The 25,967-nt window shown below is 48.0% G+C and overlaps 1 protein-coding gene across 3 annotated transcripts in view; it reads left to right on the top strand.

The window, feature by feature from the left end:
- The first annotated feature begins 2,869 nt into the window (after positions 1 to 2,869).
- Positions 2,870 to 25,967, top strand: part of SEMA6A (semaphorin 6A) — a 136,068-nt gene continuing 112,970 nt past the window's right edge. Inside the window, exon 1 of one of the 3 annotated variants that reach the window (XM_045486403.1) lies at positions 2,870 to 3,652. The gene's annotated coding sequence lies outside the window, so the exon portion shown is untranslated. The remainder of the gene's footprint in view (positions 3,653 to 25,967) is intronic. The other 2 variants (XM_045486413.1, XM_045486421.1) reach the window with 2 other exon arrangements.

Here is a 25,967-nt window from a genome sequence, read left to right as displayed (position 1 = left end):
AGCTCACCAGTAATTCTAACGTACAAATGGATTTTCAAACTGTTGATTTAAAGCAGGGAGTTGAAGGGAACTTTGGAGAAGGGATTGCAGAGAGAGGGGTTTCTTGCTTATGATTGATATTGGCCTGAACGTACAAACAGCACTCCCCACGGGTCCCTCAGGAATGGATACCCACAAGAAGGTGAACGCTAAGCACCAACAGACCCCTCTTCTCTCAAGAGAACTCTGCTTTTCGTCTTCAAGCAGAGTTTCTGGCGAAATAACTAGACGTGGTCTTTCAAAGGATCCCTGTGTGAGCCTACCTTTGTAAATACCCTCCGCACTCTTTTCAGGTGATTTGGGGGGGGGGGGGGGGAAGCAGGTGTTATCATCACAGACGCATTTACGGAAGAGTTGTTAGGGGTAGTCCCCAGCACTGACACAAAACAAGCCTCCCCTTTCCCTGGTGCTTCCATCTGACTGACGCCTACGATGACGATGATAAGGATGACAGCGACGCTAAAGCGAACCTTTACAGCACGGTGCATACCAGGCCCTAGACTTGTGGCTTATGCTCACCATCTCATTTAATCCATACAATCTCTGGGAAGTGAGTCCAGGGGACACAGGGGAGTCCACTGGGGCTTCTGAGAGCTGAGCGACCTGCCCAAGGTCACCAGCTGTTAAGTAATGTCAAGCAGAGCCCACCTCCATGTCTTCCAGCTCCAGGAGCGTCTCTCCCCTGGCAGGGGTCCCCTTGCCAGGACAGATGGGGGCCTCACTGGATGGTGAAACCTCGAGATCTAGCAATTGCCAGGATGGTCCTGGGTGGCATTTCTTAGCCCGGTGAAAGTTAACTCCAACTCTTTTCTTCTTGTGTTCCATAATTTAAAATTAGGTAAATTTAATCTGTCCCGTCTTGGCTCAGATTTACTGCAAATTAAACATGCAAGTATTAATAATGGAAATAATTTCCCTTTAAAAACACATCCTGAAACTCGATGTGGGGCATTTCCAATATATCCATAAAGCAAACAAGACAGCTTAATTGTTTGTTTCTCCCAGGAAAGAAGCTAAACCCGGAATTAATTCGGTTCAGCCTGTGAAACAATTCGTTTGCTCTGCCTAATTCTGCCAATTAAAGAACTTTTTTCCCAGACACAATTAGCATGTAAAGCAGCGGCAGGGAGCAAAGAAGGGGCCTCAACGATCCCGGCGGGGTGGAGGTGTTGGAGGAGAACCCCCTGGGACCTCTTGGTCTCGACCTAGGGGCTGAGGGGGAGCGCCGGGGGGTGGGGCGGAGGGGGAAGGGCGCACGGACCAGCTCCAAGACCCGTTTGGCAGTGGCCCTGCCGTCACCAGCCGAAATCAGGGCGTTAAACAGCGCCGCCGAGGATCGAGCCGGCCCGGCCCGCCAGGGCACTTCCCCCAGTCCGGACCGGATCCCAGAGAGACCCGCGCGGCGGGAGGGCGCAGCCCAGCCCGCCAGCCCCCACGCCCCTGTGCCCTCTCCGGGAGCCGGCTCCGGTGTGCGGGGGCTGCGCGCGCACCTAGGACCGCGCCCCCCGCCACCAGGGATCTGTGGCTTTTGCTTAAGGTGGGGATAGCGGCCCCTGCTGGCAGCTCTGGCGAACAGCAGAGCCTGACTGCCTCACCGTTCTCGCCACCTTTTCCAGGTGGTTTGTAGACAAGAAAAATATGGTACATACAGGGTGTTGTCAAATGTGCGTTTATTCTTCGTGAGTCCTCAAGAGCAGATGTCTGTGCGTAACTTGCGTTCCCAGCAGAAACAGTAGAAAAAAGAACGTGGGCCCTCGTCCCCATTAGGGAACAGGTACAGTTTCTAATACATTTATTGGAGGGAGGTCACTCGGCCTAAGGGCAACTGGGACCCTGATCCTCCTCCCAGCGCTTTTCACGGCCGACCCATGACTGGGAAATTTTGCTTCGAGAACTGCTTGGTGGCCCAGTGCTACTTTCTTTAAAGGCGGTGGCTCCAGTCCGCACCATCTGCGAAGCCCACTGGGGAACCGCGGCCACCTCGCACAGTGGGTAGCGGGGTGTGCGGGCGCGGCGGGGAGCGAGCAGCGGCCCGGGGGAGGGGGACACGGTGTGGCCTGACTAGTTGGCATAAACCTGTAACTGCGAAGCTTTTTGGCGACCGCAAGTTCACGCGGTGGAGGAGGGCTGCGCCTGCCATTCTTGGTAACAATAGCGCCGTGTAAGAAGTTGCGATTTACTTCTCGCACGAAGCTGTTGGATTCTCACTGGGATTGTCTGCGTCGTCTTTCTGAAGTTTACTTACATTTCCAAGGACAGTCCACACACTTTCTAAGTTTCAAAACGGACTGTGGCTGTCGTTGGTGACACCATTCTTTGTACTACAGTTTACGTGCTTACTTAACATGCTTTATTAACATGTCGTATGCGCTTTAACTAATAGCAGTGTTCGTATCTTCGATGTGTGTGTTTTTAACCGCATCAGCTTTCATCCAATTCATCTGGGCGCGTCACTTCTGGAATCTACCTCTTGATACAGTAATCAGAATTAGAAAGGCTCATCGTTCACTTACCCTCATCCTTTAAAACTTTTCCATTTAAGAAAATCGATGAACAGATCCTTTCTTGTAACTCGCTCCTGCACTACGTCTATTTTTATTTATTTTTCTGATTTGGCAGGGCTCAGCAATGCTGTCCGGGATTTTTTTTTTTTTCTCCTTCTTCTTCTTTGCTAGAGCAGATGCGGGGGTGGGGGAAGCAGGGGCGGGCTCCAGCCCGAGTCAATCCCACGGGGACCTCCACCCACCGCGCGGCGGGGCCGGGAACCGTGGTGGAAGGAAGCCTCGCTGACCAGTCGGTGCAAGGCTCCACCTGCAGCCACGCCGCGTAGGTTCTCCCCCTCTCGGCCACGCTCACTCACATTCACACACAAACACCACAGCCCTCCTTTGGGTCGGAGAAGACGCCAGCCAAAGGAGGCGGGGTTGCGGGAGGAGAGTCCGCTCTGCGCAATCCAGTCCGGGACTTGGCTCCGCCCGAGAGCCGCGGCCTCTCCAGTGACAGAGGAGTAGTGAGCGGCACCGGGTGAGGCTGCAGCCAACTCCGCTCCCCGCGCACTCGGCTGCCCAGGCGCTCGGGACGCAGTAGCGGCGCTTCTCCGCGGGGCCGACCGCCCGCGATGCCCGCTTAGGAGCGGCGGTAGCGGCCAGCGTCGCCACACCCGCGGCACAGCCCTCGCGGTCGCCGAGCGGGGCTACAGCGTGCCCCCTGCCCCAGCCCCCACCCCGCCCCCCACCCTGAAATGACTTGTTAATCCGCGCAGACACCACCGAAGGGACTCACCGGAGTGGAATCCAAGTGGAATTTGGACCTGGAGAAGACTTTCTTGAACATTCACTCCTTCCTTGTTGGTTTTTCTTTCTTTCTTTTTTCCTCTCCCCTTCTGCGCCTGTCATTGGAGATGATCACAGCGCGTTTGCATCCCAGAAAGTAGTCGCCGCGACTGTTACCCCCAAAGAGACAAGCACACATGTAGGAATGACAAAGGCTTGCAAAGGAGAGAGCGCAGCTTGCGGCCCGGAGAGATCTCCTCGATAATGGATTACTAAATGGGATACTCGCTGTACCAGCGCGCTCCGAGCCCCGGCCGCCTGCCCGTCGATGCACCGAAAAGGTACGGCTGGGGCGCCCCGGCGCGCCCCACCTCTCCGGGCGGCTCGCCTCCGGCCAGCGGGTCCCGGGGACGCGGCCGGCCGGCACGCGCTGTCGGCTTTGTGGTATCTGCGTTTTGTCTGGTGTCTGTCTCCCGTGCGTTGCCGGGCCCTTGGGGAGCAGTCGTGAGCCCGGCCCGCTCCTCTCCGCCCTGTGCCGGGGAGACCGCCCGGCTCCGTGTTGCGAGCTTCCCCACCCGCGCCGCGCACACGCCCGGCGCCGCCCGGGACCGCGACCGCGCGGTGCTGCCTGGCTGGGGGATGTGTGTACAGGACCCGGGGCTCGTCCTCACTTTCTAGCCAACGGGCAGCAGGGAGGCCCCGAGAGGGTGGGATTTTCAGAAGCTCCCAGTCCTGGTGCAAAGGCTGGGGAAGGGGTTCTGCCTTCGAGGGCTGGCGAACGCTGGGCAGCAGAGCGCTGTTTTCGCCCAGCACCAGGTTTGGGTTCTGGGGTGGGAGAAGGGGTTCCGCAGAGACGGTGGGAAAGCGAAGAGAATCTTTTGTTGTCCGCCCGGGGTCTGGGCTGGGCTCTGTGGAGTGCGGGGAAACTTGTAATGGCCCTGGTACCCGTGCGCCCCGCCACTTGGTGACATCCCGGCTTTCGTGGCCGCTGGCACCAGAGGTTCCGGGCTTTGTTTGCTCGAGTGAGAGTGCCCAGGAACGGTCTCCTCCCGGTGTGGCGCGGCGCCCCCCGCCCTGGGTTCTGTCCCCCGCTGTAGCTCCCTTCTGGCCGGGCGAGGACAGCATCTGTCGCGGCTGCGTCCCCCTCCAGCACCGAGCCCGCCACGCCGGGGCTTGGCGGCCGCTGCGCTCTCCTCCAAAATCCACGAGGTCTCTCTAGGGAAAGGAGTTGTCCCTGAGGGGGAAGGGTGGGAAGACTTGGCAATAGATGACCCAGAGCTTGCTACCCAGACCAGGGCTCTGCCCAGGCCACCGGTTCTGGAGGTCCGAACTACTCGCTGCGTCCTAGAGAGCTCCCTCGCGGACAGTGGGGCGCTCAGGAGCTAGCCCGACAGTGCCCACCCACCCTGTAAGACCCTGCTGGGGTGGAAAGTGTCTCTTCTCCAGATTCTTTTTTCTCAGCTCCCCACTGTGGCACACGGTGCAAAGCAGGATCCTGAGGTCCGCTCCCTCCTCCCACGACCCGAGTGGTAAAGGGGGAGCCAGGGAGCAGTCCCGAACTTGCGCGTTTCGCGAAAGGAAACAGGATTCGGCTGTCTTTCCCGCTCCCTCGACTCCCCTCCGCCCGGCGCCGCCTCCTTTTCCACCGCGGGGTCACCCGACCAGGCGCTTCTGGAAAGTTTCTCTGAAAGCCAGGGGTGGCGGGCACGACAGGATTGGGGCTCAGCTTGTGCAGTCCGCGGGAAACCGAACCCGGAGGGAAGCGGGTGAACCGCCCAGGATGCGGGGAGTTAGGTGCTGGCTCACAGACAGTGGCGCCCACCGTGCGCCGTTTGGTTAGGGTCTCCGCGCTGCACTAGCTGGACCAGTCGAGGAAGGGTGGGGGGCGGGAAGTTAAGGGGGAGGGTTTAGGATGCTGGTGCGGCCACTGGACAGCGGCTGACGCACGGGTGGCCTGTGGGCAGGAGCCCGGACTCGCTGGCTTGTAAGTACCAGTTCCAAGTGCAGCATCCCCAGCCCCCCCCCCACCGCCCCCCACCCCGTGCCACGCGCAGTTTTCCAGCCGGCGGCGGGTTTCCAGGGAGGAGCGGAGACGGGAGCCAGGTGTTCATGGAGCGGGGGAGGAACTGCTGTCTTCACAGCCAAGGCAAGCACTTGCAGCCGCGGCCTCCGGCCTGTATCGGCAGTGGGCAGCCCCAACGTCCCTTCCGAGTCGGTCCTTGGGAGAAAGGTGGCTGGCTGCTTTGAGAATGCGGTGGCCAGTTACTGCCACGGGGGGATCGCTTTCTGCTTCCGCTGGATGGAAATCAAGTTGCTACTTGCTGAATGGGATCCATGAAAGGTTTAAAACACAGGCGTGCGCGGACACACACACACACACACACACACACACACACGCAAATGCTTGCACTTGTACGCACAACTTTCTTTGCCTCAAATCTGAAAAGATGTTTCACCCTGTTGCGGCGGCGTTCTGCCAGCAGGTCTCAGGAAAGCTATGTAATGCCCCCCAGCGCTGGTTGTTAAGTCTTTCCGGGGTAGGAAGGTCAGTGCCTCTGCCTCCTCTAATCCTGGTAATTGTCGATCTTCCTTCGGACATATTTCTGGGGCGTCAAGTCCTCTCTGATGGCAGGGGAAAGACTGTTGGTTCCTGACACATGAATCCTTTATTTAGGCCTTTTCCCCAAAAGTAAAGATGCCTGTCCCCGATTCTGAATGAAAATATCGTATTTTTACACCTCCTCCAAGTGGCTACCAGAGGTCAAGATGGCAAGCATTTTATATGTTTTATTTTTTTAATACCCTGTTTAGTCTGCATGGAGTTTTATGATTTACAGTAAGCTTTGATTAAACGACTCCAGGCACCAAAGTTAATTATTAACCTAACCTTAAAAGCAGTGGCAGACCAGTGTCTCCACCTATTAACCTAAAACTATCTGTTAAAAAATAATTGCACTATTTCAATTTGGTTTACCCATGCTTGTTTACCTGATAACTTTTATTTGAAACTTGAGTAACCCCCACCCCATATTATTATTTTGGTTCTAGGATATTCTTAAAATTTTTTGTTAATGCTTATTTATTGTTGAGAGACAGAGCATGAGCAGAGGAGGGGAAGTGAGAGGGAGACACAGAATCTGAAGCAGGCTCCAGGCTCTGAGCTGTCAGCACAGAGCTCGATGCGGGACTCGAACTTACGAACCGTGAGATCGTGACCTGAGCCGAAGTTGGATGTTCAACCGACTGAGCCACCCAGGCGCCCCGGTTCTAGGATATTCTTGAATGAGGCACTTTGCCAAACAATCCGAAAGCAGAAAAGAATGGAATATCAGTCTTAAAACCTCATTTCTGGGTTGTCTTTTACCAATTTGATATAAAGATGCATTGTAGCTCCTGTTTCTTACTTACAGTCTTCCCAAAGCGTGTTATGTTTTGCAACTATCCCCCTGTGGAGATGGGCCACTCTCTTCAATAATGCATGTAATCCACATATGTAAATTTTCAGCAGACACCCAAAATCATGGTCTCAGGAGCCATCTGCAGAATGTATTGACTGCATACAACATCTACATTTAAATAGGCTAAAAATTCCTAAGAACTGGCATATAGACACTCAAATGTTGAATAGGTAAATCAATGAAAGAAATAGCCACACATGATTCACATTTCTCCACTTAGAGTGGACCTGGTACCCCCTCCCCGCCCCCCCCCCACCCCGTCCCCATGGCTTCAGATAAGTGGTTATTATCAAGTGGCAATAAATGCAACTCTTTATTTACCCACACAGTGACACACATACACAAACACACAGCCCTCAAGTTCTTTCCAAGTCTAGTGAATGCTTTTCCCATCATTAAAAAAATATAGCATTTGCATTTTGAGTAGGCGGATAACATTGCTTAGTATGTTGAATCAGAAGGATGGCAAGAATTAGGAAGACTGTTATCTTCCCTGAATAAAAATAAGACACCCAAATTAAGAACTTGTATTAAATTCAAAATAAATACTCATGCTTTAAAAGCAAACGGGTAATTGCACTCCCATATGAAATGGAAGGAAAAATACTGTTTTGAACGAGGAGGTAAGTCGGATACTTTACTATGTGTACAGAGTGGTTCAGCTCTTTTCCGAGGAGGACAAAAGAGTGATCATGGGAAAAGAAGTTTTTTGGAACTAGATTGCCAAAAGCGAATATATTCTCCCCATCCTATTTGTTTGCAGAAAGGAATCACGGAACAAGCCAAACTAATTGCAAAGGCTTTAATTAAGCATCTGCCGTTTGCAGCAGTATGTAAAGCCAGAGAGAGGCTGCACGGATCTCTGTATGGTTTCCCCCCTCCCCCGCCCCAGGTTTAGACCATTTATTGTCCTCCTCCTACAGCGGGTGTGCCTGGAGGTTCACGTGTCCGGAGGAAGGCGGAGCCTGGAAACATCCTGCTGTGCCCTCCCGCATCAGTGTCCCCCTACTCTCTTGAGGTACCCCAGAGCCAAGTCGCCTCTGAGATATTTCTACTCCACAGGGAAGGCTTTTCTCATCCACTGAGCTATGCTCTGCTGGCAACCTCGCGGTTGCCTCTTGGGGATGTGGTAAGGTAGGGGAGGGCGGGAGGCATTTAATCCCTCTGAAATGGGCAAGTAAGATGTCACACCACACAAACGTCAAGGGGAGGAGGCAGTACAGGCTCCTCAGCATGGGACTATGACAGTGGAGTATATACCCAAGGGCACCCTGCTTTGTGAAGCAGGTGAGTTCTTGCAAAACCTTTCGATTAGAGTCATTCTAATTGCAGTAATGGAGAGTGCCCCATAAAAGGATCAGTATTCGGATGTTTCCCAAGTCACCTCTTCAGCCGGGACCTCTCTCTCTTGGGTCTCTCAAGTAGTAAATGCCAAAAGTTAAGTAGCTCTTCTTGGATCCAATAGGTATCTCCCACCTAACATGTTTAGAACACCCGATTCTGGATCTTTCCCCCCCAAATATGCTTTTCTTATTATCATCTTCTCCATCTTGGTAACTATTAGAGCTGCTTGCATGTAACCACTTAACAGTTATATCCTCCACTCTTCTCTTCTCTTCTGTCATCACAGCCGCTCCGCCTGCAAGGCTGCTGACCCCTCCTTCAGAATACCTGAGGACGTCCTCCAGATCTCCCACCTCTGTGGCCCTCAGAGTAGCCAAGCCAGTGTTCTCTCCTGCTGCTTTACTGTGCCAGCCTCCCAACCAGTCTCCCTGCTCTGCTCCTGCCCCCCTATAGTCGTTTCTCAACACAGCAGCCAAAGTGACTTTTTAAAAACTTGAAGCCAGAGGGCGCCTGGGTGGCTCAGTCAGTTAGGAGGTGATTCTTGGTTTCTGCTCAGGTCACATGATCTTGGGGTTTCATGGGTTCCAGCCCTGCATCGAGCTCTGCGCTGTCGGTGTGGAGCCTGCTTGGGATGCTCTTGTCTCTTGTCTCTGACCCTCCTCCACTCGTGCTGTCTCTGTCTCTCTCAAAATAAATAAACTTAAAAAAAAAAATCGAAGCCAGATGAGATCACTTTTGCTCAAATGCTTTCCCATCTCATTCCAGCAGAAGCCAAAGTGTGCCCTATGGCCTTTGTGGCCCTACATGTCTGTGCTCTGATCCCCACCCCTCGTTGGGGCTATGTGAATATGCCAGACGTGCTCTCTTTATGGTCCTTTTTTTTTTTTTTTTTTTTTTTAAATTTTAGTTAACATACAGGGCAATATTGGTTTCAGGAGTAGAATTCAGTGATTCATCACTAACATACAACACCCGGTGCTCATCCCAATAAGTGCCTTCCTTGATGCCCCTTCCCCACCCACCTCCTTCCAGCAGCCCTCAGTCTGTTCTCTATCGTTTAAGAGCCTCTTGTGTTTTGTTTCCCTTTCTGCTCTTTCCTGCCTTCCCAATGTTCATCTGTTCTGTTTCTTAAATTCCACATGTGAATAAATCATATTTATCTTTCTCTGACTTATTTCACTTAGCATAATATACTCTAGTTCCATCCATGTCCTTGCAAATGGCAAGATTTCATTCTTTTTGGTGGCTGAGTAATATTCCATTGTATGTATATGTGTATATTCCATTGTATGTATATACACACACATACATACACAACATCTTCTTTATCCATTCATCAGTCAGTGGACATTTGGTCTCTCCCCCATGGTTTGGCTATTGTTGATAATGCTGCTGTAAACATTGGGGGGCACATGCCCCTTTGAATTTGTATTTTTGTAGCCTGTAGGTAAGTCCCTAGTAGTGCCATTGCTGGATCGTCTTCAGGGTCCTTTGCATGGTCTTCACACTTGATCTTCCATGGCTTTGGATGATTCTTTCCCCAGACAGCCGTGTGATTTTCTCCTCATATCCTTAGGTCTCTGTGCAAATGTCACTTTCACAGTGAAGCCTTTTCTGATCGCCTTATTTACTTCACCCTTTCCCCCAAGACTCCCTACCTCCCTGGACTGCCTCACTTGTTTCCCTTCTCACTTTTTACAGCCTGACAGACTATATGTCTTTTCTGTCTCCCACTCGAATGCAAGGCCATGAGGAAAGACTTTTCATGTGTTGTTCACTGCTGTATCTCCAACACCTAAAACCCGTGCCTGGCACATCATAGGCCATTCATGAGATGAGCTGAATCAACTCATTGATGAATCAGTACAAGGTGCATCTTTTTGCAAACACTAGTCTTTACCTCTTTTGTCTGCTCTTGTTTTCCTTTCTTATGTTTTCATCCAGTGGAATACTTCCTGCATATGTGAGTGAGTGAGTGAGTGAGTGAGTGAGTGTATGACACGGTCTTCCATGCACACAGGTGATATGTCTCATGCACCATTAGTGGAGCATTCACTGTGGGTTGTTTTCCCAGTCTTGGTGACGGACTGGAGCCTGCTCATTCCCACACTCTCACCCAGTCCCCTCTGTGGCCAAGAGCACACATCTGTGGGACACCTGGGTGAAGCTGGAGGGAATCTGAGTTAGGTAAAAAAGCAACTTGCCAAGAAACAGAGCTAGGAAGACAGCCAGCACTTGTGGGGATTGAGCTTTTGACTTTGGCCTCATTCGGTCGGCATTCTAACCACTGGCCACAGAACTGTCTTGCTTTTCTGGAGTTTGCTAGTAGTACTTTTGAAAATTCACCTTTCTAACAGGAGGAAATGGCCTGCTGACGAACCCACATTTCTGCCCTGTACTTCTACTAGTACAGTGATAACTGTTGTTAAAGGTCTTGCACTTGGACTCGCATGTCCTGGGTTCAAGACTCTTCCTACCTTGGACAAGCCACTTAACCTCCCTGGAGCTAGAGTACTTTATTTAATTTTTATTTCTTAATTTTTTAAAAATATGTATTTATTTTTGAGACACACAGAGAGACAGAGCGGGAGTGGGTGAGGGGCAGAGAGAGAGGGAGACACAGAATCGGAAGCAGGCTCCAGGCTCTGAGCTGTCAGCACAGAGCCCGATGTGGGGCTCGAACTCGTGAACTGTGAGATCGTGACCTGAGCCAAAGTCAGATGCTTAACCGACTGAGCCATCCAGGCGCCCCGAGAGCTGCAGTATTTTAAATAAAAATTGCGAATAGTAAACCTGTGCTTCCTACCTTCTACGACTGCTAGGAAGATAACATGAAGTCACAAATGTGAACGTTTTTGGTAAAATATGAAATGTGCTCTGGAAACTTGAGAAGTCTGATGCTAATTCCCTTCTCCCCAGCCCAGACCTTCCCGCCTCCAGCCTAGCAGAGACCTTGCTTCATCGTCTTCTAAACCATAAAAGATTATATGCTGTTGATGTCACATTTTAGCATAAACCACATTATGAAATTAAATAAGATCCTCAAGTTCACTGAAAATTCACAGTCTACATAGAGCATGTATAGCAGCCCTATTAATGAGAATGCCAACCGCCTGGAGTAATGAAAGCTTTCAGTGTGACCATTAAATCGGGCAAGGTCGGGGGGTGGCACTCTGCCAGGCATTATAAAAAGTAAGAGCATTGTTTTTGCTGAGGTAAGTCCTAAAATAGTTCATGTCAATGTAAGCATTAATGTAGAACAGACATGTCAGGGTGAACCAAGGGTAGTAGGAGAGGAGTTTTGATCCTTGCTGTAACAGGGGAGAACTCATTACGATTTTGTGACATACAATTTATAAATGTGGAGGGACTGTCAGGGGAAGGCAGTGGGCAGGTAAAGGGGCACTGCAGAGGCCACGCTTCTTAGGCACACATGACACACCAGGATCCGCATCCCATTTTTGGCCATTTACAAAGAGCGTGACTTTGAACCAGTTACGTCTCTGCCTCAGTTTCTGTCTGTAAGATGCTGGTATGATGCTAAGAAGAGGAAATATAACATCTGTAAAATTCACAGCACAATGCCTGGCACACGATACATGCTCTTTAAATACTAGATGTTATGATTTTCTCAGTGACGGTAGTCATGGAGAGTGCCCTGGTGGGACAGTACAAAGGAAATGGCCACAAAAGTGCAGCAGACAGAGATGATGCAAAGGAAACAGCCTTTGGACTAGAAATGAACATTCACACTGTGAGTTGGCCACAGGGACAAGGGTTTTAAGCTGGGAAGCGTGTGAAAGGGTCATTTGCACCAGAAGAGGAGTCGTGATCCTTTTCCTAACTTTCAATGTTGAAATATCACACCAATAACGTGGAAGAAAAGACATTACACAAATAAAACCCTAGCAGGCAGCACAAGACTTTACATCACATAAGAGCCCAAAGGATGGCTAGTTTGTATTCTTTTTTAAAATATGATAGCCTCCACTTCCCAACATTGAAAAATAAAATACACAACCTGCATACAACTAAAGAATCCAAGAGCAGCCCATAATGTCGGTTCAGGGATGAGCTGAATTGACCCCAAGGGCCATACCTGTCATAGGAGAGAGGCTTGTCTCCCCGCTGAGTGCTCCAGGAGGCGGTGGCTGGGACTTCTCCCAGACTGCCTTCCTGGTGGCCATACACTTGCCGTGTCACTCTTCTCTCGCCACACGTGAACTACACTTGGGAGAGCAGGAGTCTCCGTGCAGAAGCAAACCACTACCGTCCCCACCAAATGGGAGCAGTTGGCCGACCCCAAGAGAGACAGCATTTACTGTACTGACTGGTATACTGCCATATCATGTGACATTTGATTCAGACGATAGTTCTCAGCAGCACCTCTAAAAGGCACAGGGAGAGGGGCAAGAAACTGGTACTATCACAATTCCCTAATGGTCTCTCTCTCCACCCAGGAGAAGCAAGACTCCCTCCATGGCTTACAATTAGTTATTTTCATCGAGGAGAAAAAAAAAATTGTCTCTTAAACTTTGTACGTGGAAAGAGGATGTCAAGAGAATGAAATAAATCCACAATTAACACACCCCAAAGACCGAAGGGCCAGGCCCTTTCCAGCAGCAAGTGTGATGGCTGTTGCCTTGAAAGAACTGTTAGACAGGTATTTCCACACACAGCCCTTAGACCTTAGAGGCTTTCATTTAATGTGACTCAGCACTTTCTGGTGGTTTCCAACTAACCTGTAATTGCCATCTGTAGAATATTTAATTTAAAGAATCCACGCAATTAAAACAATTTAGAAGGATCTCTAAAAACTGATGCTTCTTCACCCCTCTCTTATCCCTTCTGCCCCCGCCAACGTATATCAGACCAAGCCTCTGCCATGATTTGATGTGAAGCATTTCTAGAACACAATGGGCTGTGTCACTGAACACAGTGACAACATGCCGCTGGAAAGTAAACATTTTAGGAAGTGGGAAGAAATGAAGAATATAGTAATTACGTCCTGACGTTAGATGAGCCTTTTATAGACAAGCTTTTCTGTGAAGGCTCCGTCCTTTTTTCCTTTCTTCTATTCCTGAATCTTCTTTTAAGGAACGTATTTTCCATCTTCTCATTAATATTACAGCGACTCCAGCCCTTGCCTTCCCCTCCCCCAGACTCCTACTGTCCTCCAACGAGGAAACTGAGAGAATGCTGATTGAGCTGGTGAATGGCAACGTTCCTTTCCTGAAAACGGAATGCTGTATGAAAAACTGCTTTCCACAAAAAAAAAAAAAAAAAAAAAAAAAAAAAAAAAAAAAAAAAACCCACCCAAACAATCCAACAACTGTCTTTCCTCCTTTTTACCCCGAGAACCACAGGACTTCATTCACATATTTTGGTGTTTGAATGCATTTGTGCTTAGGCCTCAAATACCCAGGTGGAAAACCAATCTATTAAGCCTTTCATTATTCCAAAAATGTGAGCATCTGAGTCACTGAGAACATCCCCATCCCCGCATGGGGAGTGAGAAATAGAAACCAAATTGTTTGCGGCATTCTAAACCAGAGTGCATGCGGCCGAATGGCAGTTAGGTGGATTTTTTTTTTTTTTTTTTTTATAGGAAGGATCCTTGTAAGTGGTCTGCGAGATGGATTCCGTGCTAATTCTTCTCGCATCATGAATGATGGCCCTAGCTAGACACTGTCGCTGGGATCTTCATCTATTAATCATGGAGGCTGCTTTCTTATTCGGTTGCCATAGTTTCAGTGCCTCAGATAGTGTTGGGGTGTCTTGGGAAAGGTTCGAGATATACTGGGGCGTGCAAGCCTCGCAGTTATCTTGGCACTTTGTGGTGCTCTGAAAGCACCGAAAACCGCCTCTCGTATAATTCAGTGTTGGATTAAAAGAGGCGACTTCTGAGAAGGTCTCTCTGGACCTTGTTATGTGCACATCCAGCTGATATCTACTCCAGGATCTGCCTCTTGCTCAGTCTTCCTGGTGGGGGGCGGGGGGGAGGGGGAATGACCGTCCAGGGGCCGATGTCACTTTCATCTTTCGACAAGAAAGCCGAAGGGTGCGAGCTCTTCGTTAAGGCTATTCACAAGTGCGGAGGTAAATGAGGGCGTGCGTGGCTTTGCTCAAAACGTCAGGTTCATGATTCGGTTTGGGCTCTGCAGCTTGCTGGCTACACGGAAGGACCTCAGGAGTGCCGCACACTTTGGCGTGGCGATGGAAACGGTCCGTGCTTTAAGTTCAGGTTTAACTTCTATGATTTTCTTAGGCTTGACGCACCTTCCTGAGGAGCTAGAGATCATTTCGCTGTATTTTGCGACCCTGGCCCACAGGGCTAACAGCCCTGTCAGCTCTGGAGTCCATGAGCTTTTTTTTTTTTTTTTTTTTTTCCTTTCTGGAATTCTCATCTTTGGCGGGTTTTGTTGTTAGGTTTGTGACTTCAGGGTTGATTAGGAAAAGCTGCCTGGTGGTGTATGTATTGGGTGACCGAGTCCAGAAAAGACAGGGAGGAGGAAGTTGCTGCAAGAATGAGATACACACACACCCAGTGATTTATGTGTTTTGTGGGTGATGGAGAACACAGCTTTCCTTTGTTAGGTGCATTTGGCCGTGTGGAACAGATACTGGTACGCGTCGTAATGCTGGAGTTCCCATCTCTCAAGTGGACTTTCAAGGACTCCTACCAGTCCAAGCCAAGCCATTTCATTCCTTTGTAGATTAAAACATAAAACAATCCCACACTTGAGGCACACAGCACTGAAGTCAGGACATGCAGGGCCTCCAACAAAAAACCCAGGCAGATTCACGGGAAGAAAACCTTGAATTCATTTACCAATGGCCCTAATCTAGAAAACTGGTCACTTCCCCTCCCTCCCCCCCTTACTAGAAAATGACTAGTTTTTATTTCAGGGTGGGAGCTTCAAAGCAGCCGTTTAAAATTTTCCCAGTCCCAGCCTGCCAAAATTTTTGAGTAAGATCAACAAGCGTTTTTAATGCACGTGTCTATTATATTGACCCCTCCCCTCCCCGACCACACTAAATGATTGATTTTAGAGGCCAATAATTTCAAGTAAATTAAAAGGATAACATGGCCTTAATTGCTACTGGCTTCACCAGGCTTCTGGGCACCAGAATTCCTCATGGAGAAACGCTTTTAAGTGTCACAGCAGATTTTGACCGTGTGGTCTGGCTTACCCATAGGCCGCACTTATCAGCACCCCCCTTTCTCCCCCTCCCCTTCCCACTATCTCTGGGAAGCAAAGAAAACATGCATTTGTAAATTCAGTATTATGGACCTCTGATTATTTGGCAGGATAGAAAATAGGTCTTCTTCATTTTACGGTAGTCTCACAAGTTTGTTTGTTTTTTTTTAATTTTTCTTAAAGGCATAGTGATGGGGAGGACAGTGGTACTAATATTTCCGATCAGAAGCTTTTTTTTTTTTCCTTGGAAGAAGAGATTGTGTGAATTCAAGTTGCTGTCCTCTTGACAATAATGAGACTGTGATTACTCTTTGGTGTCCAGGCGGACATCGTATCGCACACGCAGCCTAAGCAGTACTTTTGTGTGAATGTCTGTCAGATACAATATGGACTTTAATTAACCTTAATTAATGACTTCTGATTACAGATTTTCTTTTGTGCCTCCAAGACGTCAGTGCCTTGGAGGCTGTATTTTTGGTGGAACATTTTCAGACGGCAGTGACTTGAACACGCTTCCATTACGTTGCCATGCAAAACGCACTAGGTTCCTCTATGAAAAATGTGATTCTGTACCATTTGCAAAATGGTCATGTAAAGAAAGAAGAATCACTTGAGGGGCAACTGACATTTATAAGTGGTACAGAGTACTTTCAATCTTCGGGGGACGCATTTTTAACTTTAAAGGAATTTAGTTAACAAAATTGATGATATTTACTGGCTCCTAAGGGGATGAGAGGCCATTCCTTTTCAAGATGGAATGGGACTTTGAGGGTTTTTTTTTTAATGTTTATTTATTTTAGAGAGAGAGAGAGAGACAGAACATGTGTGAGGGAGGGGCAGAGAGAGAGGGAGACACAGAATCCAAAGCAAGCTCCAGGCTCTGAGCTGATGGCATAGAGCCTGACGCAGGGCTTGAACTCACGAACTGTGAGATCATGACCTAAGTCTAAGTCATGAGTTCTTTCAAATGAAAGATACTCTATGCTGGGGGCAGTGGACCAAGTGGTATTTCCTTTGCCCAAAAGTACCTGTTAAGTGTGTGCTAAACATAATGACTAGGGAATAGGGTAAGCATGGGAGAGAAAGAGGTCTTACTTTTCGTTAAAAGTACTTTTTCCTGTGTCATGAGTTTTACTACAGATATCAAGAAGCTGAATTATAATGTTAATGTGCCACTTATGTTCGACTTTTAACTAGAGGGTCCAATAAAAGTTAGATATAATATATTAATTATATTATAAGTATCTTATTAATTAAATTTCTGTGTGAATAATCATTTTGTAGCTTACATAAAACTCCAATAGCACATAACACATCTAGTTTAGCATCATTTGTGCTTATGAATTATAAATGCTTAACTTCTACAATTAAGCTTACCGATCTGTAAGCATCATAAGGAGAAATTACCTAAATTAAATGGATTTGTCACATTTGCTGTGCTGTGTTCTAGCGTAGTGATTATCTAGAATAATTTTTGAGATGGTTGTCCCATTGTGTGCAATATGCGTTTACTTTTAGTGCAAGTAAAGTCAACGCAAGATCCCAGGCTTATTCAGCGGAGGGGAGCTGCTGATGATATAGAGAGTAGAAACAACGAGAGTAGCTTTCCAGGGTCACCAAGAGAAAAGGTCGCAAGCATCTACTGGGTACTTTTCTCTTTAAAGGGATGTACAGAGTACAGGGAAAGGCTTTCTATTCAAAAGTCAACTTTTCTCTACAAGGTGTTTCCTCTCATTTGTGACGAGGGGAAGTTCAGTGTGTTGAATATGCTGGTTAATTAATTCTCGTGGGATATCGTGGAGGGCGGAGCTTTCGTTCCCGTATTTTGTCGTGTCCAGAACACCAGACCTGTTAATATTGCCCAAACACATCCGCTCCCCGGAATGAAAAGGACAACATAATTGCCTCTGCTGTTAGAAAACAGCCACAGCCAGTTCCCCAGCAGATCCTACAACATGCCAGGTGTGCAAGAGAAGGCTTTGAAATGTTGTGAATAGCTTGACATTATCACAGTGTTATTGAAATGCAAATTCTGCTGAGCAGAACTTGAAAGGGTTTTGTAAGTAGGACTAGGACAATGTCTTTTCTTGCTTGTTGTCAACCATACCTACTAGTCTTAACTCCGAAGGCTCTTTCTATTAAAAGTCATCATAGCATATTTGCATATTTCATTGTTTCTCACTGCCTGTGTTTCAAGTGAAGACACATCTTCCCAGAGTGGCACCTTCTGGGCAGAGGATGCACTGGCTTCCAGCAGCGAGGTGCCAACACAGGACTGTTCTGCCTAGGAAGGAGTCTTGCTGAGTCCCACATCACATTTAGATATCAGGCGCGTTGATAACCACCAACATGAACGGTATTTAACAGTGTTATTATTAATGATAAAGACCTTATTTATATCATAAGGATATTTTGCAGAGCGCGTTTATAAACACTGCCTCATTTAACATCATTACAACCCGGGTTAGGCAGGGCAGGTATTATGCCCAATTTAAAGATGAGATAACTGAGGTTCAGAGAGGCCAAATAATTGGCCTAAGAGTACCTCCAGTGAGGGAAGGGCTTGCGACAAGGTCCCCAATCTTCTGAGCTTGAGTTTTGTGCTCCTCCACCCCACTGCCCTGTTTGCTCAATACTTAAAAATTTTTGAAAAATGACAATAGCCTCCCGACCATAGATGTTCCTACTGTGCAGACTGAACACGGACAGAACAAGTTGAGAGGCAGCTTTTCAAGAGGGCACCTGCGTGGCTCAGTCAGCTAAGCGTCCAACTCTAGATTTTGGCTCAGTTCGTAATCTCAAAGTCATGGGATCGAGCCCCATGTCGGGCTTCGGGCTGATAGCACAGAGCCTGCTTGGGATTCTTTCTCTCTCTCTCTCTCTCTCTCTCTCTGCTCCTCCCCCATTGAAATAAATAAAATTAACAAAATTTTTTTAAAAAGGAGCTTTCCAAGGACTCCACCTGAGGTTATCAGTGCAAATGGACCTAAGTCCCTGCTTCTCAGTGGAATGCCATTTCAGGACATTGTCTCCAGAGGCTCGTAGGGTCTTGAGTTGTCATCTGTAAGGAGATGAACTGCAAAATGGAGGATGTTTTTAATGGGGATTCTAGTCCTTTTTGATAGAAGGGATCCAAATAAATAGCACTATTAAGGTACACCTTGTCCCTGGGGCACGGTAGAATGAAGGGACAGAAGGGTGAACCACACATTCCGGCAGGAGTATCCTCCAGGGTCTGATAACTTGTACCCATTGACACAGGAGCATGTTTTTAGCAAGGAGTAAACAGACCGTATGGCACGACGTCAGTGGATCTTCCCTCTGACAAAGGTCATTTGACAGCCTGGTCCAGTCTATCAGGCCTAGTGAAAGCAGCAAATCAATTTAATCCAACAGATCATATATTTAGCACTTACGCCAGGCAGATTCTAGATATGCCACAGAGGTACAATGATGACCTAGTGCAGAATTTACCCATCGACTGTGTACCCAACGTGGGCCAGACCCTGGGCCCACGTTCTAGCAAGCAAAGTAGATATGTGAAAACTCGCTCTGGCGTACGGTCTGATTACTCTCCATCCCTAAAGCAAAGTGCATTTGCTAAGCTGGGGTACTTAGCTAAGGATACTAAGAAGGACAGGAAGGGAGAGCTCTACCCAACCGGGAGGTCAGGCAGGACTTTGTGAAGGAGGAAGCATCTGAGTTGCCTGAAGGAGTGAGGTTTCAGTAGGTGAGAGGGCAGGGGAAGAAAAGCCGGGGGGCTAAGGGAAAAGCATAAGCAAAGGCTCAAAGCAGGGAAATAGAGGACTTGGCCCCAGGGCGGCAAGGGGTCCTCCTGGCGACTTGGGGATGTGGCGTGGAAGGCTGAGGACAGAAGGGGATTGAGAGCACTCTGTGGGGGACTCTGCCATGCTCCAGAGGGACCCGGAGCTGCAGACAACTGAAGCTTCTCAGCAAGACGATGACATCACCAGAGGTGGCCTTTAGAGGTAGAAATCTGCCAGCACTGTGTGTGGAACAAAGGAAACGGATTCTGAGCAGGTTGGTAAGATACAGGCGTCAGGACATAGGGACCAGTTGGACGCGTTGGGTGAGGAAGGAGAAGGAGGGAAAATGGCTCCAAGATGTCATAACTGGGGAACTGAGAGGAGGGTGGGGGCCAGTGGCCAAGAAGGAACTCCAGTTTACAAACAAAAGAGTTCATATTTCACAGCCATCTTACCCCAGATTTAAAGGACACGTAACAGGCCAAACACCAAAGCCTTGGCCCTAGAGCCCTACTGTGCTCACACCCAGCTTTGTAGAGCGAGCACTAAAGATCTTGAAATTAAGAGCGTTTCAGCTGTCAGGGAGCCTGGGTGGCTCAGTTGGTGAAGCATCCAACTCTTGATTTCAGTGCAGGTCAAGATCTCTCGGCTCATGAGTTCGAGCCCCACGTCAGGCTCTGCGCTGATAGTGCGGAACCTGCTTGGGATTCTCTCTCTCCCCCTCTCACTCATGCTCATGCTCTCACTCTCAAAATAAATAAATGAACTTAAAAAAAAAAAGTGTCTCAACTGTCACATTTGGTCTGGGAGCTGGGACCACTTTCTCAACATTTGGGAGGTTAATGCCGTAACAAGTGGCAGATAACCTGAGAACAACTGAGGGACCGTCCAGCGCATCGATAAAAACAGGTTACAAAAGGGCAGGAGTGGCCAAATGCTGACAGCTCCCCACCCCACTCCGTGTTGGGCCTATTTATATGTGTTTAATCTCCTGAATTGCCTTATGCGACCAAAAATGTTATAGATGATGTAATTCACAAAACACAAATAACACCTAACTTGTGTTGTTTATTTAATAAGACAGGGTTAGCAGACACGAGGCCTTATTTGCCGCCTTGTGCTAAAACTGAACGCTGTGTACGTAGTGGAAGGAAAAAAAAATGTGTTTAATAAGATCTTACTTTGGAAGAAAGAAATCTTCATTACATCAGTGACTGAGGTATCTCGGGTTTCATTTTATGGGATCAACCTTTCGATAAGGGCCGATATAAGTACAGCTGTCCAGCAGAACCCTCCGATGTCGTTAAGAGTTGAAAATAACCAATATTAACACTGTGAAAAAAAGGATCCTAAAAAGATGGGCATTCTCTAGTTACCCTTCACATGACATCTTTCTTTCAGGGGTTTCTAAACAAAACCTGTACCAGGAAAGCCTTACTCCATATTTTAAAAAGAGAGCAAATAACGGAAGTAACACAAAACAGGATGAATTTCCACAGGGAGGCCTAACAAACCGAGTTTCTAGAAGGGAGACAAGTTCCCTAAGTTTGCCTTCAGGTCTTATTTTAAAGGCCAATTCAAATTCAACATTAAGGAGTAATTTCATACCTATATATTACGTGGGGACACCATACCTCAGTGGGGTGTCAGAACGCTGAGAGACTGAACTCCAGATTACTTTCCGACTGTGATAATACTTTGCTGTCCTGTTGTTTCCAACTTGCAGGCTGCCCTCTAGTGTTAGTTCATCTCAACACAACCACTTTGGTGTAGCTCCCGTGAAGGTGAAAAACGAGGCAGGGATTCTAAGCAGCTAGTCAGCAGTTAACCCAGTCTGGCTAGACACGGTCTCTAAATAGAGGGTCAAGAAGCTGAGGATGCCGGGGGCGCCTGGGTGGCTCAGTCGGTTAAGCGGTTAAGCGTCTAACTTCGGCTCAGGTCGTCATCTCACGGATCGTGTGGGTTCAGGCCCCACATCAGGCTCTGTGCTGACAGCTAGGAGCCTGCAGCCAGCAGCCTGCTTCTGTTTCTGTGTCTCCCTCCCTCTGCCCCTCCCCTGCTCATTCGTGCTTTCTCTCTCTCTCAAAAATAAACATTAAAAAAAAAGAGACATGGGGCGCCTGGGTGGCTCAGTCGGTTAAGCGGCCGACTTCGGCTCAGGTCATGATCTCATGGTCTGTGGGTTCGAGCCCCGCGTCGGGCTCTGTGCTGGCAGCTCAGAGCCTGGAGCCTGTTTCAGATTCTGTGTCTCCCTCTCTCTGACCCTCCCCTGTTCATGCTCTGTCTCTCCCTGTCCCAAAAATAAATAAAATGTTAAAAAAAAAAAAATTAAAAAAAAAAAGAGAGAGAGTGATGCCTGGTTTGGAAACACTGTGAACAAATTTAAATGCGCCCCTCACCAAAGCTGCTGACGGCACAGAGGACGATACCGCGTGGAAAAACACACACTCGGATGACCTGGGAACTGAAGTCAAACTCCGAATACGTGTATGTGTGCAAAAGGGCAATATGCAGTAACAAAGGCTCTAAATATGTCCAAAAGGCCTCCTGTAATAAGTTTAAAGAAAAATTACAACTGTCAAGAAAAACATTTCAACCACCCTTGGGGGCGAGATGTTTGACCGGATACAGCCTCAAAGCCTATGGCGTAATTAGCCCTCAGGGAAGAGTTCTCAGACTTCAATATGCTCCCCTATTCCAAACCTTCCAAGACGAAGTTCCAGTTGTCTGTAGCTTATTCTCTGAAGGTGGCAAGAAGAGATGCCTACGGTGCTGCCTCGACTACGGCAAGAAGTACCTTCTGACACTAGCGCCAACGCTGCGTTTTCCCGGATGAGGAGTAGGCACGCTCCGGAGTCTACCGGAAGTGCACAGAGTCCGTTTCAGACGCGGGAGCTCTCTGTTGCACGTACAGCGTCGGCATCTTCCGTAAGTTGAGGAGGGAACGTTACGAGGCCCCAAGTACATCCGGCTCATAGCAGCAGAACGGCACGAATTCAATGCAAGTGGTTACTGGTGGCCATGATGATCTCCCTATAGTTTTGATGCTTCACATCAGGAAGAACGAGACCACGAGTGCTAGACACACAGACAGTGAAGTCGAGGGTCAAATGACACTTGGGAGTCAACTTCTTTTCTTTTAAAGGGCTGACATCAGGGAGTGCTTAAAATATGAGCTCTGGGGGTGCCTGGCTGAATCAGTTGAGCATCCGACTTCGGCTCAGGTCATGATCTCACGGTTCGTGTCGGGCTCTGTTCTGTGCTGGCAGCTCAGAGCCTGGAGCCTGCTTCGGATTCTGTGTCTCTCTCTCTCTCTCTCTGCCCCTCCCCTGCTCATGCGCGCGCTCTCTCTCTCAAAAAATAAACATTTAAAAAAAAAAGTATGAGCTCTGGAGTTTCCTATTCTACTAAGATCTTGGGAAAGTTACTTAACCACTCTGTGCCTCATTTTCCTCCTCTGTAAAAATGGAATACAGGGGCGCCTGGGTGGCGCAGTCGGTTAAGCGTCCGACTTCAGCCAGGTCACGATCTCGCGGTCCGAGAGTTTGAGCCCCGCGTCGGGCTCTGGGCTGATGGCTCAGAGCCTGGAGCCTGCTTCCGATTCTGTGTCTCCCTCTCTCTCTGACCCTCTCCCGTTCATGCTCTGTCTCTCCCTGTCTCAAAAATAAATAAAACGTTAAAAAAAAAAAAATGGAATACAAACAGTGCCTACCTCCGAAGGCAATTCTCATGACTCAGTGTGACTGTCTGTACCACAATGATGTCTGGTATACAATAAGCACTCAATAAAAATTAGCTATTATAATTTGACAACAAGTCCTCTTACTAGAACTGGCTAAATTCAGTGTTTTATGTCACCAGCAGGGTATGGTTCTTGGCATAGAAGTTAAAACTGAAAAGACAAGATGATGACAAGATGATAGCATCCAGAAGAGCCTTGCTGCCTGCTTCTGTCTCTGCCTGTCTGCTCTTTTGTATGCCACAACATTATTCACAATAGCTGAGTGAATCGCCATTCATTATTTTATTTAGGAAATATTTAGTGCATACCTACTATGTGCATCAAGCTATATTATATATTAGATCCTATTGGATACTTCCAAAATATGAAATAAAGTGTTGGGTGAGGCAACTAGGATTCGTTCCATTTTAAATTTGCCTTTGTTGGGGTCTAGTGCCCAGTTAGGAGCCTGGGCTGGTCAGGGTTATGCCACATGTCCCAAGCTACAACTTTCTCGTGTTCTGGAAACAGAGGATATAGAAATTCCGAGGAAATAATACAGAGGGGTTTTATCGCTTAGTTTTCTGTATGCGGAATTTCGATCGCATTTAACGTTACATGTAAAATCACAAAATTCAGAAATTTTCACTAACAAAGAGGGCCCAAAGATCTGTTAATTTAATACCTGACTCAGAACCAATGTATAAATATGAAGAGGTTATTTTCTGCAACACAACTTTAAGTTATTATGTGGCATTGAGCACTTACGCTAGCAAACTGAAAACGTCACATTGATTCATGGGCCTCAAACTCTTGTTTTCCACCAAACCTAACTAACGTGTGAACCCCGAAACAGCAGAGCAGATGGGTTGCAGAGTAAATCCCTAGTCCAACCCAGCCTTCGCCCCTACCTCCCTGAGGTGTAATGAGAAGGTAGAAAAGAAGGTGGGTGATCACAGAGGAAAAACAAAGGCCAAACTGATCATCAGTTCTCCAGCAAACACAACTTCATTCTGGCTCTACCCATCCCAAGTATTTACTGCACTGGACAAAACCTAATTCACAAAAATCAGTAAGTTGCTGGTCAGGAGTTAGGGAATGTGCTATCGAGTCGGAGCTTGGACACCGGGTACATCCGGAGTTGGATAATAGGAACTGGGGCCCCTCCTCCCTGGTGGCATGGAGTTTTGTGTTCGTTTGGTACCCATCCAAACGCAGGACCATCTGACAGCTGTTTGGTGTTTCTTGTGAAATGGACTTGGGCCATGGCCAGATGCTAGTGGACAGATGTTCACAACACAAAACCTTCACCGAAATAGGCGCTAATTGGCACCCTCCTAATGATCTGAACAAATATGGCAGGAATGGGCTGGGTCTGCCAGTGACCATCTCAGCGTCCAAGCCTGCCTCCCTTGCTTAGTGGGGAGGCCTGGTGGGAAACCGCTTTCTCCACACTCCAGGATTTCGGGTGCCCGGCCTCCTGGACAGAAAACCTCCAAAAGGAGTATCTGTTGTTTGTGTCATGTGTAGGTATGCTTGTAGGCATGTGCTTATTAACAAGTGAAACTTCTCAAAAAGGTGACCAGATCAGGGACCTTTGGAGTTTGCCCACCAGCCACCGAGGCAAGTCTTGAAGCTCAGAATCTTGAAGCTCAGAATCTTCTCCACGAATTTGGTTTCTCTGCGGTAATTTTTGAACAAATACTGTCAAAATAATCACATGTTACCTTCACGTGAACCCTCAAATAGAATATGTGTCCTTCATTTCATGCCTTTGACTGTGACGGTTAGTAATAGCTACAATGTAACTGCATCCCAACAGTTTGGTTAAAATGGAGTTTTAAGAAACCCAAATTAGTTTCAAGGGAATAGTTCAGGGGCAAACTGGTTTGACAATGCCCTATTCATAATTAGGTGGACTTGCTCCCACATGTACAGGCTTATAATTTACTGTCTTTGATTTCAACAGTTAAACTGTCTTTTAGTGCCTGGAGCACTTTTTCCGTGGGGGTTTCTCTCCTCTCTGTTTTGCAAGTCGGGAGCAAACTTTTAACTCCTGACTCATTGCTAATACGATCTGTTACCCAGCTAGAGACTGACAAATAATTTTGTTCTAAGGCAGGATATAGTTTTCATCTTAGGCGGCTGAGAACGTTTCACTGATGATCCTGTTCACTATTTGTTTTCTGTGGAATCCAATCACACGTGGGTAAGGACACAAAGCAGAGACCTTCCCACACTCTGCAGCCCCTACGCATACCCATTAAAGCCTCCTTGTCCCCACGCCTTCCCGGACAGAGAGATCTAATCAAGACTCATCCTCCGCCCAGAGCTTTCTAAAACACACTCTCTACTACACTAAGCCAGATAAAGAGCCTGGACACATTTTATTAGTCACTTCTGTAGTTCTGTATCCCCCCACATGATCAACTTGCTGGAAGCATGGTAGGTATAAGAGGGTTTCTCATTGTGGTCTCTGCCCTGGCTCAAAGTCTCCTGGGTTTTGTCCCCCTAACATCTTACTCTCAGGATTTCTCTGGACCAATAATAACACCCCCCTCCTTTCCATTCTCTAGCGCGGCTCCTGCTCCCTTGAATGAAAGGCAGCTCCCACTAAAGGAGCTAGAATATGCCCGGCAAGCAGTGCTGGGTACTATTGAGTCCATTGTTTGCTCTCGGCACTGTGGAGCCAAATCGCATTTTATAGCACAGTGTGTTCTAGGAATCCCACTTCACCAGGACAACAGACCTTCTCTAATGCTTTCCTCTTTTCCCCATTTGCCGCTGTCACAGGCAGCGCCACACAGTCCTGCGGCAGGCAATTATAATCCACTTCTCTCCAAGGCTCTGCTCCCGCCCACTTCCAAGGGACCACAAGGCATCAGCTGCCATATTAAACAGACGCTAACGACACCACGCGTGACCAGCCAAAGCAGTCAACGTGATGGTGTGTTTAAGATCGAATACCTTTGAGGGGCTGGACCCAGGAGTTCAGAAGTGGCCTCCCTTGCGGGAGGTTTGTAAGAAATCCAGCTAAAACTATACTTGGTGCTTTGACAAGTGTTTAAAGGTAAATGAGGTGACTTGTGTTTCAAGTGAATGTATTAGTAAGAGCTTCCTGATACAGTCACCAAAAAATAGGTCTGATACAGAGTTATGTAACG

The sequence above is a fragment of the Leopardus geoffroyi genome, chromosome A1 (assembly GCF_018350155.1).
Source record: "Leopardus geoffroyi isolate Oge1 chromosome A1, O.geoffroyi_Oge1_pat1.0, whole genome shotgun sequence".
Lineage (NCBI taxonomy): Eukaryota > Metazoa > Chordata > Mammalia > Carnivora > Felidae > Leopardus > Leopardus geoffroyi.
The sequence above is the reverse complement of the archived record's forward strand: the minus strand, read 5'-3'. Positions and strand labels throughout refer to the sequence as shown.